The sequence below is a fragment of the Seriola dumerili genome, unplaced genomic scaffold (genome assembly GCF_002260705.1).
Source record: "Seriola dumerili isolate Sdu_G_001 unplaced genomic scaffold, Sdu_1.0 BDQW01000025.1, whole genome shotgun sequence".
Taxonomy (NCBI): domain Eukaryota; kingdom Metazoa; phylum Chordata; class Actinopteri; order Carangiformes; family Carangidae; genus Seriola; species Seriola dumerili.
Window position 1 is genome coordinate 10666183 of NW_019174280.1, and position 14172 is coordinate 10680354.

The 14172-nt window shown below is 38.4% G+C and overlaps 1 long non-coding RNA gene across 1 annotated transcript; it reads right to left on the reverse strand.

Moving 5' to 3' along the window:
* Positions 1 to 5943: 5943 nt before the first annotated feature.
* Positions 5944 to 12267, reverse strand: LOC111238417. Its single transcript, XR_002665814.1, has 3 exons — positions 12152 to 12267; positions 9691 to 9810; positions 5944 to 6025 (listed from the first exon to the last, which is right to left on the reverse strand). It is a non-coding gene; the product is annotated as an uncharacterized LOC111238417 (long non-coding RNA).
* Between the last annotated feature and the right edge of the window lie 1905 nt (positions 12268 to 14172).

Sequence of the window (14172 nt, forward strand, 5' to 3'; positions counted from 1 at the left end):
TGCCTTCTTACTTAGAAATTTATAGATCTCCATCACTGCAGCTCTAGTCAACAGCTTTAAGTCCAGTTTTTCCTTGTCTCCTGATTTTGATGCCACATCTAGATCAAGATCCATCTCTGTGCAAATGGGATAACAGTCTCCAATACTCTGCCTACCTCTCCTTGGTTTTAGAGCACCCATGTTATCACTCAACATTGTGGCTTCTTCCTTCTTTGTTTGCAGTGCCCGCTTTCTTTTTTTGGTTGTTTCCTTCCTTTCATTTTCCTGCATAGCGGATACGTCTTCCACTTTTCTCACATCTCTAAGCTCTCTCGGAGTACATGGCTGAATAACAAAAACTTCACTGAACCAAGTGGGCCCTTCACCGTACAATGCAAGCATTCTCTGGAACAGCAATGCAAGATTTACATCTCGTCTCTGCATGCCAAAGTTGAAGTTGTGTTCAAGAACATCATTAATGAGCTTATTTTTTGTTCCACACAGTCTTTTGGAAAAACTGGCCACTTCCTTTATAATACCCCGTGTCAATACACGGGGGTCAAGTTTATCTTTTGGTTTTTCTTTGTCCACACATAGGCTTAAACCTATTTTCTTGCAGAGCCGGTAATTGTCCATTATTGTTTCCTCTGCTGCTTGGAAAGTAGAGGACAGATCCTTTTTAGGCTTCTGTGCTGTGCAGTTGACTTCAGCAGACACCATGTCAGTCATGGCATCTAGACGAGGATGAAGCACATGGTCAGGATTAGATTCATCCTGACAAAGTTTATAATTTCTGTCTTGATAACATTTGGGGCAATATTTAGTTTTCGGATAAGTAGATTCTTCTATACATTTTGAGTCAGGGAGTTCAAAAGGCATTTTCAGGTATCTGGGTTTGCTGAATTTGAATTGATATTTATTAACTTTTTCGAAAACTTGCTGTGCAAAGACATTGCGACACACCTCATTTTTCAAATTCAGATGAAAATTGTACTCCAAAATCTCTGTGATGAAATCCTTCTGGGCTGATTGCAGTGTTGTAGCAAAAGTATTAATTTCAACCATGATGCCATTAGTCAGTAATTTTGGATCCAGATTTTGTTTTACTCCAGATCCCACATTGAAATCAATGCCTATTTTCTTGCACCTGGAATAAGAATAAAATAGGCAATGTTCTACATGAGGCACAGAGAGGATCTGTTGAATTTGATCAGCCCGCAATTTCCACAACAATAAATCGAGCTCATTTTCTTGTTCAGTGTCAATGGAACTCCCTACATTTTGGTCTATGATTGGAGCCTGGGAAGAGCCAGTACTACATGTATCTAAATTTGGGCTGTTCTGGCAATCCATCACCATCATTAAGAATTCTTTGTGCTTTATTGGCTTTATTTTCTTGAAGGTTGCTACGTTTGATAGATTTTTTTGCTCCAATATAACAGGAATTCGAGTAAGAATAGTTTTTGCAAGGTCAGAATCTCCATTTTGCCAATCAAGATCAAAGTTGTGTCTGAGGATATCAAGACAAATCTGATCAAATGTTCCACACAACCTTTCTGCAAAGTTTGTCACTTCAGTCATTGCCCCATTGGTCAATTTGTTGATCTCAAGTTTTTTATGTAGCTGACTGCCGATTACATTTAGCTTCAGATCAATGTCTTTGCAGAAGGGATAGATGTCCACCCTGTGTTCTTTGTTTTCAGCTTGTAAATCAGGAGGACACATAGGAGCAACATCACACTCTGTTGTTCTCGATATGCTGCTGACTTCAGGGTTGACGCTGCCCATGCTCTGACTGGCCATGTTAACGGATGATACAACGCCAGGAAGTTCAAAAACCTCTTTTGAAAGTTTGACTGCATCTTCACTATTTTTAAGCTGTCTTACTCTATTCATAACTTCACATGCAAAGGTATTCCTATGGTTTTCGCTCCACAGGCCAAAGTCAAGGTTGTACTCAAGGATCTCCATGATGAAATCCTGCTGGGATGAATTCATTGCTATGGCAAATTTAGCAATTTCAAGCAGAATAGAATTAGACAAAGTGTCAACACTGAAGTTTTGCCTTTGGCCAAATCCAACATTAAATTCAAGGCCAGCTTTCTTTGACCAGAGGAATGCACAGTACTCTTTTTCTTGTAAGGAAAGGATTTGTTTTACACGATTTGCACGCAACTTCCACATATTGCTCTCCATTTCCATTTCCTCTTCTTCCATGTCACATTTGTATGGCACATTTCTTGGAATCGCTGTCTTCTTTTCATCTCCACACTGTCCTCTTTCATCAAGCTGACTTTCAAATGTTGGGTTCACATTTGAGTTTAAAATTGGTAAACTGGATGGACCATCAGTGGAAGTGAGGAAAGGTTCATGTGTACCCAGACAGTTTGATTGTGATTGACTATGGGTATCACAACTTCTTTGGTTTTGTAAGTCTAGGTCCACACCTATCCCTTTGCAAATGGGATAGTGGTCTCCACAACTCTGCTTATCTTTCTGTACTTTTACAGCTCCCCTATATTCACTCATCATCAGTGTGGCTTCTTCCTTCTTTGTTTGAAGTGCCAATTGTCTTTTTTTGGTTGTTTCCTTCCTTTCGTTTTTCTGCATGGCAGATGCCGCTTTCTGTTTACTCATATCTCTAGGATCTCTGTTAGGATATGGTTGAATAACAAAAATGTCACTGAACCATTCGGGCCCTTTGTTATGTAGTGCCACCATTCTTTGGAACAGCAGTGCAGGATTTACATCTCGGCTTTGCATACCAATGTTAAAGTTGTGTTCAACAACATCATTAATTAGCTTATTTTTTGTTCCACACAATCTTTTGGCAAAAATACCAACTTCCCTCATAATACCACGTGTCAACTCACGGATATCGAGTTTATCCCTTGGTTTGTCTTTGTCCATGCATAGGCTTAAACCTATTTTCTTGCAGTAAGGGTAACTGTCCATTATTGTTTCCTCTGCTGCTTGGAAAGGAGAGGACAGATCCTTTGTAGATGTTTGGGCAGTGCAGTCTGCTTCTGCAAAGACTGCATCAGTCATGGCATGTGGACGAGGATAAGGTACATTCACAGGATTAGCTTGATCCTGACAAAGTTTATAATTTCTGTCTTCATAACATTTGGGGCAAAATTTATTTTTCGGATAAGTAGATTCATTGATGAGTCTTGAGTCAGGGAGCTCAAAAGGCATTTTCAGGAATCTGGATTTATTACATTTAAAAGTCAATCTAGCCATTTTGTCCAAAACTTGCTGTGCAAAGACACTGCGACAGATCTCATTGTTGAAAGTCAGATGAAAATTGTACTCCAGAATCTCTGTGATGAAATCCTTTTGGGCTGATTGCAGTGCTGTAGCAAGAGTGCTTACTTCAACCATGATGCCATTGGTCAGTAATTTTGGATCAAGAATTTGTTTTACTCCAGATCCCACATTGAAATCAATGCCCAATTTCTTGCATCTGGAGTAAGAATAGAGTGGGCAATGTTCTACATGAGGCACTGAGAGGATCTGCTGAGTTTGATTAGCCCGCAATTTCCACAGTCCTAAATTGAGCTTATTATCTTTTTCAGTGTCAATGGAACTCCCTGCATTTTGTTCTATGATTGGAGCCTGGGAAGAGCCAGTACTACATTTATCTAAATTTGGGTTGTTCTGGCAATCCATTACCATCACTGACAAATCTTTTATTGAGTTCTTTAACCTCTTGGAGCCTGATAGATTTGATAGATTTTTGTGCTCCATTATAACAGGAATTCGAGTGAGAATAGTTTTAGCCAGGTTTGAATTTCCATTTTGCCAATCAAGGTCAAAGTTGTGTCTGAGGATATCAAGACAAATTTTATCAAATTTCCCGCACAACTTTTCTGCAAAGTTTGTTACTTCAGTCATTGCCCCATTGGTCAATTTGTTGATCTCAAGTTTTTTATGTGGCTGAGTGCCGATTACATTTAGCTTCAGACCAATGTCCTTGCAGAAAGGATAAAGGGCCACCCTGTGTTCTTTAGTTTCAGCTTGTAAATCAGGAGGACACAAAGGAGCAACATCACACTCTGTTGTTCTCGATATTCTGCCAACTTCAGGGTTGACACTACCCATGCTCTGACTGTCCATGTTAACCGATGACACAAGACCAGGAAGTTCAAAAACCTTTTTCGAAAGTTTGACTGCATCATCACTATTTTTAAGCTGTCTTACTCTATTCATGGCTTCACTTGCAAAGGTTTTCCTATGGTGTTCACCCTTCAGGCCGAAGTCAAAGTTGTACTCAAGAATCTCCATGATGAAATCCTGCTGGGATGAGTTCATTGCTAAGGCTCGTTTAGCAACTTCAAGGAGAACAGAATTATACAAAGAGTCAATGCTGAAGTTTTGCTTTGGGCCAAATCCAACATTAAATTCTAGGCCAATTCTTTTTGATCTAATGAATGCACCATAGTCTTTGTCTAGTGAGAAAAGGATTCGTTTTACACGGTTTGCACGCAACTTCCACATGTTGCTCTCCATTTCCATTTCCTCTTCCTCCATGTTACATTTGTATGGCACATTTCTTGAAATATGCGTCTTCTCTTCATGTCCATACTGTCCTCTTTCATCAGGCTGACTTGCAAATGTTGGGTTCACATTTGAGCTTGCAATTGGTAAACTGGAGGAACCATCAGTGGAAGTGATGAAAGGTTCACATTTACCCACACAGCTTGATTCTGATTCATTATGAATGTCAGAAGTTGTTTGGTTTTGTAAGTAGTCTCCATTTTCATCGTCTGAATCTGTGACTTCGTCTGAGTCTAAAGGACACATATAGCTGTGGTCATCCTCCAATGTTTGACTCGTCCACAAATCAGTGTGATGAGACAGTGTGTTTGTCTCTTCCTGTTCAGCCTGTTCTGTTCTGCGCCGTTTGGTGACGTGTTCTCTAGTTGTTGAAAGAGCTCTTTTTTCCCGTTTACGTCTTAAATCAGACTGCCTTCTTTTGCTGACTTCAAAGTGATGTAGTGAGGCTCCCACACTGGGCAAAGGTGATCCTTTTTCAAGGGGATTTGTCTGAAAGGAAAATGGCTCACTTTTAAAATCAGTGATAAGTCGCTCTCTCCTTTTCAGCAGGTCTAATACCTTGAACCACACTTGATTTTTTTCCTGTTGACTTTTAAGATCAAGTTCAAAATTATGCTCCAACATACTGAGAACAATAGATCTGTAGGATGCAGTCAGTGCCCTAGTGAACTGTACTAGTTCTAACATCATGCCCTTTGTCAGTAAACCTGGATCTAGACTTTGTTTTGACCCAACATCAAGGTTCAGACCAATTTCTGCACAACAAGGGAATGAGCAGGGAACAACATCCTCTTTCAGTTCATCTGTTGACTGAGGCTCTGAACACTCTAATTCATCATCATCATCACTGTCATCAGTACGTGGTCCATCCATCTCTTCCATCTTCATATAGTCTTTAGATGGTGCTCGTGAACACTTCAATTTATCTTCATGTTCACTTTCATCCATACCATCCATGTCCACCAGGAAACAGTCAGTCTTATATTCTGTAGATCCCATGTTAGGCCCTCTTTTGTCTTTGCTGGTACATTCTGGCTCAGATGACATGTCAAAGAGAGTAAAAGCTTCATGTTTATTTTCAGGAGGTTTTCGGATCAAGTCTCTGACTTTGTGCAGAATTTGAGAAGTAAACTCAATCCGCTGTTGCTTGTTTTTCAATCCAAGATCGAAATTGTTCTCCAGAATGTTTGTGATAAAATGCCATTTACTTTTGCAAACCGTTTTCGCAAAGTCACAGACCTCCAGTATGACACCATTTGTCAATGAATGTAAATCCAATTTCTTGTGTGTGTTGGATTCAACATTAAAATCTAACCCCATTTTTCTGCTGTAATGGAATGGTTCTGGATTCCTTGAGTACTTCTTTACATGTGTAATACACCACTGCCAGATTGTATTGGCATCCATCTTTTTATTGTTCTTCAGACTGCAGGTATCCCCATTGTCCATCGTCAGTGATCTTATTGATCTTCTATGTCTTCCTTTCCTGTATGTAGTTGACAGGAAAAAAATATAAATAACACACACAAACACTATATATCAGCCTTAGGTCTTACATTTTATGAAGATACATTTTATAGAATAAAAGAATAGGAGGTTTCACGAGGCTCCTTAACTATATACCATCGGGTTCAGAATAAAGTGAACAAGAAAATAATACTGGTTCTGGCAATGTTCTGCTGCATTATAAGTTTTCATGCATTATGTGTCAATACAATAAACTATCATGAATGCCACATCTTTCAATTCCAATTTTTTACATAGACAAAATACACTAGATGATCCGAGTTTAAATAAAGTGATGATTTTGAGAAATGAGCTTCAATGATCAGGGATTGACATGTTTTCTTTTAAGGAGACTACTAAATTCTTCAGTGAAGTCAGTTTAATAATAATGGCATTGGTTATATATCAAAATTAAATTAACCTAGTTAATCACATGGGCCTTACTATGTAGCAGGCAACAGGCACTGTTCGCAATTGTTCATAATCTGCCCCTTAACATTGGCTTGACAGTCTGAAGGCTCAGCGGAAAAGCAGATGACAGTGCTTCATACTAATGTATGTAGTCTTTCAGTAAACTTGCTCATGCAAATCATGTATTCTAACCATTGTGTAATGCCAACCAAGCAACAGTACACATAATGGCTTATTCTCGTCAACAACAGTCTTGCCTACTGCACAATTAATGTGGCAGGAATTTATTACGGCTGTGACATCATCCATAGTTTACTTTGCCAAAACCACTACACCACAGTGTCTATAGGGGTGTGTTGTGTGAAGGCTTAGAAATACTGCAGCTGAATCCACATGACAAACCTCCAGAGAGAGTTGCACATATAAATCACAGGCCATTAACGTGACCAGTGTAGAAAGCTAGATCGGTCTAACCCAGGTTACAAACAAGAATATATAGTAATAAACAGATAATCGAAGTAACAAATAAATGGCCCAATGGGCAAATAATTCATGAAAAAAAAAAATCTTTCATATCCGTCACAAACAGTAAAAATCACTTTTATGCACAATTTAAAGTAGCAGTGAGAGCTCTGATAATCTTATATCATGGACCATCTTATTTTGATGATCTACTTTTTAGATGCATCTTACAGATTGCATTAGGGCTGGGTATTGCCACTGATTTCCTGAATCGATTCAATTATTCAATGATTCACATTCGATATCAACTCAGTTGTAGTGATTTCAGTTACAGTATCAATTTTTCTTGTATATGAATGAGATTCTCAGAACTAATGTCTACATAGTTTTTAAATCTGCAGCCAGAAATGTGGCCACATACCTGCCTGTTGACTTGCCGTTGACTTCCTTGGGCGTCTATCATGTTTTTGTCTCTCACGTGCAGGTGTAGTGCTGTTTGTTTATGTACCGAAGCGCTCATGCATTTACTCAATGCATGATTGAGGTTTGGAAATCAATCAGTACACCTTAAATGTCAATATGACAACTTAGACCACTTGATTTGTTTTTATTAGCGGTCTACATGACACACCTGGTGATTGGATCTTCAAATTTATATACATTCCAACCGGATTCTGTGAACTGCACTTTATTTTATCACTTTGAGGAAAAAAAGTGGCTTAGCGTCATTCTGTTGGCTCTGGCAGCTATATACCTACGCTCACCTGACCAGATCGCATTTTAACGACCACACACATTCACAGGAGTGTGTAAAAGACGTGTATTCGAAGATCGATCTCTGAGTTCATGAATCAAAATCGGATTATTTAAATGAAGATCAATTTTAATCGGAAAATCGATTTTTTCAACCCAGCCCTAGACTGCATCATTACAAGGTGCTGTATTTAGATATTTAACTTTAAAAGTTCAGTCTCTGCTAAGAAGCCCATTATTAACTGTTAAACAGCTAGCCCACTAACTACAGCTGGTGACGGCATTCCATCACCAGCTGCACTTCAAGATGGTGGAGTTACAGTCCCATCTGTGAGAAACACGAAGCAGGACGAGTCAGGGCAGCGACTGAACTTTCAAATGAAAGTACTAACATAGCATAAATAAATAACAGCACTGTCCCAACGAATACTCCATATGAACTAAGCAAAAAGTGTGATTTGTTGTGACACAATTCATAAACAGAAGACAGCATTGTGGGCATAGAATAGCGGCGAGCAAACATCTGAAAGAAAGAATGTGAAAGTAGCAGCAAGATATGAATCATAACTTCCAGTCCAGACTTCAATATAAAATCAAAGAAACAGCATATTCTGATTCAGATCATGGACTGCTATTACACCCCAAAAGATTGTCATATGATCTATGTGGTTAGGTTTTTCAAGGACCTCTCTGTGTTTGGCTGCATTCATGCATTCCTCAGTTGTGACTAGTCTCCCTGTTTCTGCCATTGAGAGGCACCCCATAACATGATGCTTCCACCACCATGCTTCACCATAGAGATATTAGCCAACGTAATGAGCAGTGTTCGCCAGACAGAAAAATTTGAGTCCAAACCTCTCCCATCATTTAGGCCAATCTGCTCCTGAGAACACTAAGAGCTTTGAAATGGTGTCATACCCTTGCAGTGACCTATGCCTTATATTTTATCGTGGAGGTTTATAGAGTTCAATGACATTCAAGGCTTGATTTTTGCCCAGTCATGTAGTATGAATTGTGGTACCTTATACAGGTGTGTGCCTTTGTATGCTATATCAAATCCATTCAATTTGCCATGGGTGGACTTCAATCAAGTTCTAGATGCATCTCAAGAACAATTAATGTTAAGAGGATGCACTTGGCCACAATTTATTGGCAGTCTGAATACTTTTGTAAATGAGAGATTTCAGTTTTCGATTTTGAATTCTTTAAATACTTACCAAACTTTCCAAAACATACTTTCACAAAAAAAAGAAAAAAAAAATTTCAGAAAGAATCAATGAAAAATAAAAAGGATGAGTTGGCTTACCCACTACCTGTACAATATAATGAAGATAACTACCAACTGATTATACCTGTAGAAAATACAAATTATGCTACAAACAGCAAATAGACTGAATGATTACAACAAACTCATTGAGAAACACAAATGACACAAGTTATCTCTTTATAGGTTGGATGAATATGAAATGTGGTATATACAATGTATCTTCATCATCATCCAAGTGTATAAAATCCAGCACCCTGCTTTCGTTCCCTCAGTCCGCAACATGAATGTTAACTGTCACCATGGCAACAGGTGCTGGTTAAGTACTAAACGTTAGCTTAGCATATATTTTAATAATGTACAATAAAATTGCAATAAGTCGTTTCTAAACAAAAACAACTGTATTTTCCAGTACTCTATTCTTTCCTCAACATAGTTTAAGAGTTATGTGTAAAGTTTTGTGCAAACAAGTTATATTGGTAGGAATGTGTTGTGTAGTGCATCACATATTGGTGTATGAGCATATGCATCCTCATGCAAATCCAGCATAGGAATACAAACAAGATAGTAGTGATAACTTCTGGCCAAAAACAGGATCAGTTGCATGTAAACATTGGATTCAGCTTGTATGGCAGACCCCTTTTCTACATGTTGCAAAGTCTGTAGCTTCAAGATGGTGGACTGACGTTGAGACTGAATGAATGTTTTCTTTTCAGATCAGCAAATTTACTGTGTCAAGATGCCACATACTGTACCTTGTAAAACATAGTTAGCTTGGCTGCGACACACTCCAACATATCTGGCCCACATTAGGTTGTTTCGACATCCTAGTTGAGTATCCGTCCAATCAGCATTGATGCAGGTCCACAGTAGCCCTGAAAGAAACACAAGTTTGAATAATTGTTAATTCATGAATGCATTGTTTGCGGGGCACTGAAAAATAGGATAAACAGCAGGGTGTAATGTTGAAATGAAAAACAACCGAAAACATCTTTGATCTGTGTTCAATCATAGATTAAAAAAAAAAAAAACTAGGCAAATGAGGCATTCCTCTATTATCAGATGGATATGTAAGGTTACAAGGAGCAGATTTTTGGGTGTCAGCAAAATACAGCAACTTAACCGAAAGAGCAAGATTACAATGAAGCAAAGGGTCGATCCCAGCAACCACACTGCAATATTTGCTAATAGTCAACTGGCTACTTGTGTGACACATTTCCTGTAATTGCCACAGTGCTCAAGTGCCTGTGAAGACTCCAAGTATGTGGAGGTTTACCAGTGCTGACTGAGACACAGTCATTAAGGACGTTCCATCACTACTGCAAACACAAATAGCTTTACAAAGTTTAGTTGATTTGTTCAACATAATAATTAGGATGAAGCAGTTACATTTACATAGGAGACTGTTACAGTCAGATGACTGAATGAGTCAAAAACAAGAAAAAAAGTTGTGTCATTTAATTTCCTATTCTGTAACAATGAAAATAGCAAAATGAAAAATGGGGCAATTATTAATAATAATAAAAAAGTCAATGGAGCTATTTTCCATTAAATATTGTCCTCAGAACATAATTTTGTATGGTTTTCTTAGTACATAACTTATAACCTATAAGAGGGTGAGGTGTGTAGGTGCCACACAGCTTGTTTTTCATGTGTGAACTTTTGGCCTCAAGTTTATTTTCCCTCATTGTAGCAACCCAAGCGCCAACTCACAAATAGTTGTTTCTAGATGCCTCCCCTGCTGATTTTGATACATTTTTTAAAATTAATTTTAATTAATTATTATAAGTTCTCAGATTATTATACGTAAATGAATAATGCTTTGTTTGTGATGACACTTTAGTTTGTTTCGCTGTAACAGCTAGCACCAAGGCCTTGTTCCATGTGCTCCAGGCACTGGGGATTTTCTTATGCATTCCGTGACTTATTATTCTCCCCTGACCTGCAGGAACAGCACCCTCTCAGTACCTCCTAAATCTTTAAACACGAATCACAATCCATGTTCTGTTAATATGCAGGCTAGTCTACAAGGATTTTATTTCTTGCAAATAATCAGGTGACTTTTGAACACTGGAAATAAATCATGTAGTCATCCCGGCAGTAGCCCCCGTGGCACCTAAAATTTCCCTGGAATTTTCTAGTTATCATTGAAATAGCTGAACTCTCTCTACTTTTTTTCATGTCAATCGGATTCTCTCTGCACCACCGCTGTCTTTTCCCAAGTCCTAGGATTTTTAGTAGGGTTTTTTTTTTTTTTTAAATCCAACTTTATTTATAAAGTAAGGACGATATAGCCTACCTACTCCTTTTATTTATTTATTTTAAACAACAAACACAAAACACACGGGACTGAAATGTTGAAACAAGGTAACATGAAAGGAATATACAAATAAAAAGAGTTGAGACATTCAATGAAAATAAGCAAACGAGTAGGGACCAAAGTAAATTATATTCAGACATAACAAGGCTATACAGAGTTTTGACGTTAATATATATTTGTTAAGGAGAGAAATTGACTTTCAGTGCAATGAGCGGCTGAAATAGCATTTAGATTGTTATGATGTTGATAAAGATGATATGCTTGCTCATCATGACGACGCCTAGCAGGATTTGACAAAAAAGAAATCTTTATTTATGAATTTGAGGTTCAGTTGATGATACCAGGATTTCCAGAAGTTTCGGATCTTGTCACAAACATAAAACAGGTGAGGCCATGGTGAAACTACAATGTTGCGTCACTTTGAATGCTGCTGCTGCATAGAATAGAGGGACGGCATTTTCTCCTATCCTTTCGAGAAGGAGGGTCCAGTGTATCCTATACTAGAGGAGATACAATAGGGAGCATTGAAGCTCCTTTCCTTATCACAAAGTATTCGACCAGCTCTTATCGTGGATGCCGCTTACACACTTCTGGGTCATTTCACGAGTTAGGAACCTTCCTAAGCAAAAAATACTTTTCAACCGCAGCCCTGAAACCGGTTGCTGTGATAGACTTTAAACAAAGCGGGGACTCTGCGCTTCATAGTTATGTGTCCCGCTAGAAGTTTGGAAGACTCCGCCTATGTTTGCTGAAGTATTTTGGATATATAAACATTTGTTTTAATTAATTTAATTAAGAAAATGCGTGAGGCACAGTTCACTGTCTTTAGATAAATCTGCAATCCGCCATGAATACAATGTGATCGAAAAGGACTAAACAAACGGAGGCTTACTCACCTAATGTGGGCTGAACAATCTCCCTTGTCCTCTCCTCTTTTCACTTGCGAAGAACACACGGTTTCGCTAACAGTGCGTTTTCTGAAGGTAGTCACAGATCTGAACTACGAGACAGCTCAGCAGCTCTCAGGAAATTATAACGAAGAGTAACACGGGGGGGGGGGGGAGGCAGGGGGGCGCGTCTTACTTCCTTCTTTCGGTGTTTATTGGCGTTTGGCAAACCATCTTATAGGCGCACTACCGCCACTGACTGGAGTGGGGTGTGGATCAGCAGATTTTGCAGGTAAAAAAGTCCAATCCAATGTTTTGAGGTTTGATTCTGCTGATGATATGTAAGCTATACATTCATATTCAAACACAGATCTCATGATTGTCCTGTATATCATTACATGAGACACTCCAGTTGCTCCCCATTCCTGTCCTGATAAACATCAAAGTAGGTTGATGACCTTTTTACATTTGTTCTTAACTTTATCCAGATGAAGCTTTCATGTTAGCTTTTCATCAAACCAGACTGCAAAAAATCTAATAGCTTTCACTTGCTCAAGATATTGCTCATACAATTTTAAAGAGATGAGTGCTTATTGATGTGGCTTTGTGAAAGAAATGACCTGTTTTTGCCTAGTTTAAAACCCCCCCAGTTAACTGCCCATTAAGGGGATTTCTTCTTCTGATGTTGTTTAATGGTGGTTGGCAAAAAGTTTTCAGGTGCATTACCTCCACCTTTTGAGATTAGCTTGGCATTACGAAGCACATCTATCCAACCTTAAGCACCAATGGTCATAGCTCCATGACACTATTTCTCTGCTGCTTGTTGCAATTCACATTATGTTTTGTTATCCCTCACTCCCTTTGTCACCTGCCATGCATCCCTCCCATTGCCCTGTGCTGACAATAGGAGACATTTCCATCAAACTCATCTATCAGTACTCTGTCTGGCTCACACTGGGCGATGAACCTCAATATCTGACAGGAGCTGTGGTCAGAGAGAAAAGGGCATGAACAGAGTTGAGGGTGCATGATGAGCATGGATAGTCACATTGTGACAGGGACAAAAGTGTGTGTACTTGAGTCTTCAGTTCTATCAAAATGAAACAAAATTTTTTATACACCTGACACACCCTCCAAACCCAAGGGTGCTGTTTATCAAATCCCTATGAAAGCCATCTATTGAATCAGAGATCATGTCATATTTCAAACAGCGAACTTAGCTTGTTGCTTCAAATTGATGAAGTTTATGTGTATATCTTTGTTCACATATTTCTCATTGTACTGAGTGATGCAACCTTCATGCTCCTTCAGTTGGGTGTGGCAACTTCTGCCACTGGTCAGGAAAACATGATACCACACCAGCACAGATTGAAACATGTACTTGCAACCAACCATTTTCAAAAACGATGCTTACTTAAAATTAAGAACCAGTGGATTTCTATCATACACCAACCTTTTCTTTTTCCATAGCAACTAAGGAGATAGCCATTCCCATTCAGGGACTTAAAGTGAAATGACAAGATTTTAACTATATTCATCACGATTAGTATTCGTTCTCTTTAAGTTGAATTATATTGTCATGAGACATTTTGAGATGAAATTTTTAAGGTTGTAATGATGATGAATTTGATAATTCAATGTGATTTTCTTTTATATGTATATGTAATATTAATAGTAATAAAAAATTCACCTCTTTCAACCTGCCCTAACACACACCAGGAGATATTTTTTTAAGGATGTCAGTATTTACCTGTCAACTCTGCTATGAAGAAAACAAATACTGTGATGATTCTGAATTTATCATAGGAAAAAAAGTTTGTCATCATGTCCTTACATTTAGGTGTGTGTATGAGATGTGTGACAGGATGATCTCATTTTTAAAACATGTCTTCTGATGACTGAAAAGTAAAATATAAATTGCACTGATGCTGCCAACCTCCTCCTTGCTGAATGACTTGTTCCATGTTATCACAGTAGATCTTGGTGGGACAGACAACAGTAGTTTCTTTTAAATCCTAAAAACTATCAAG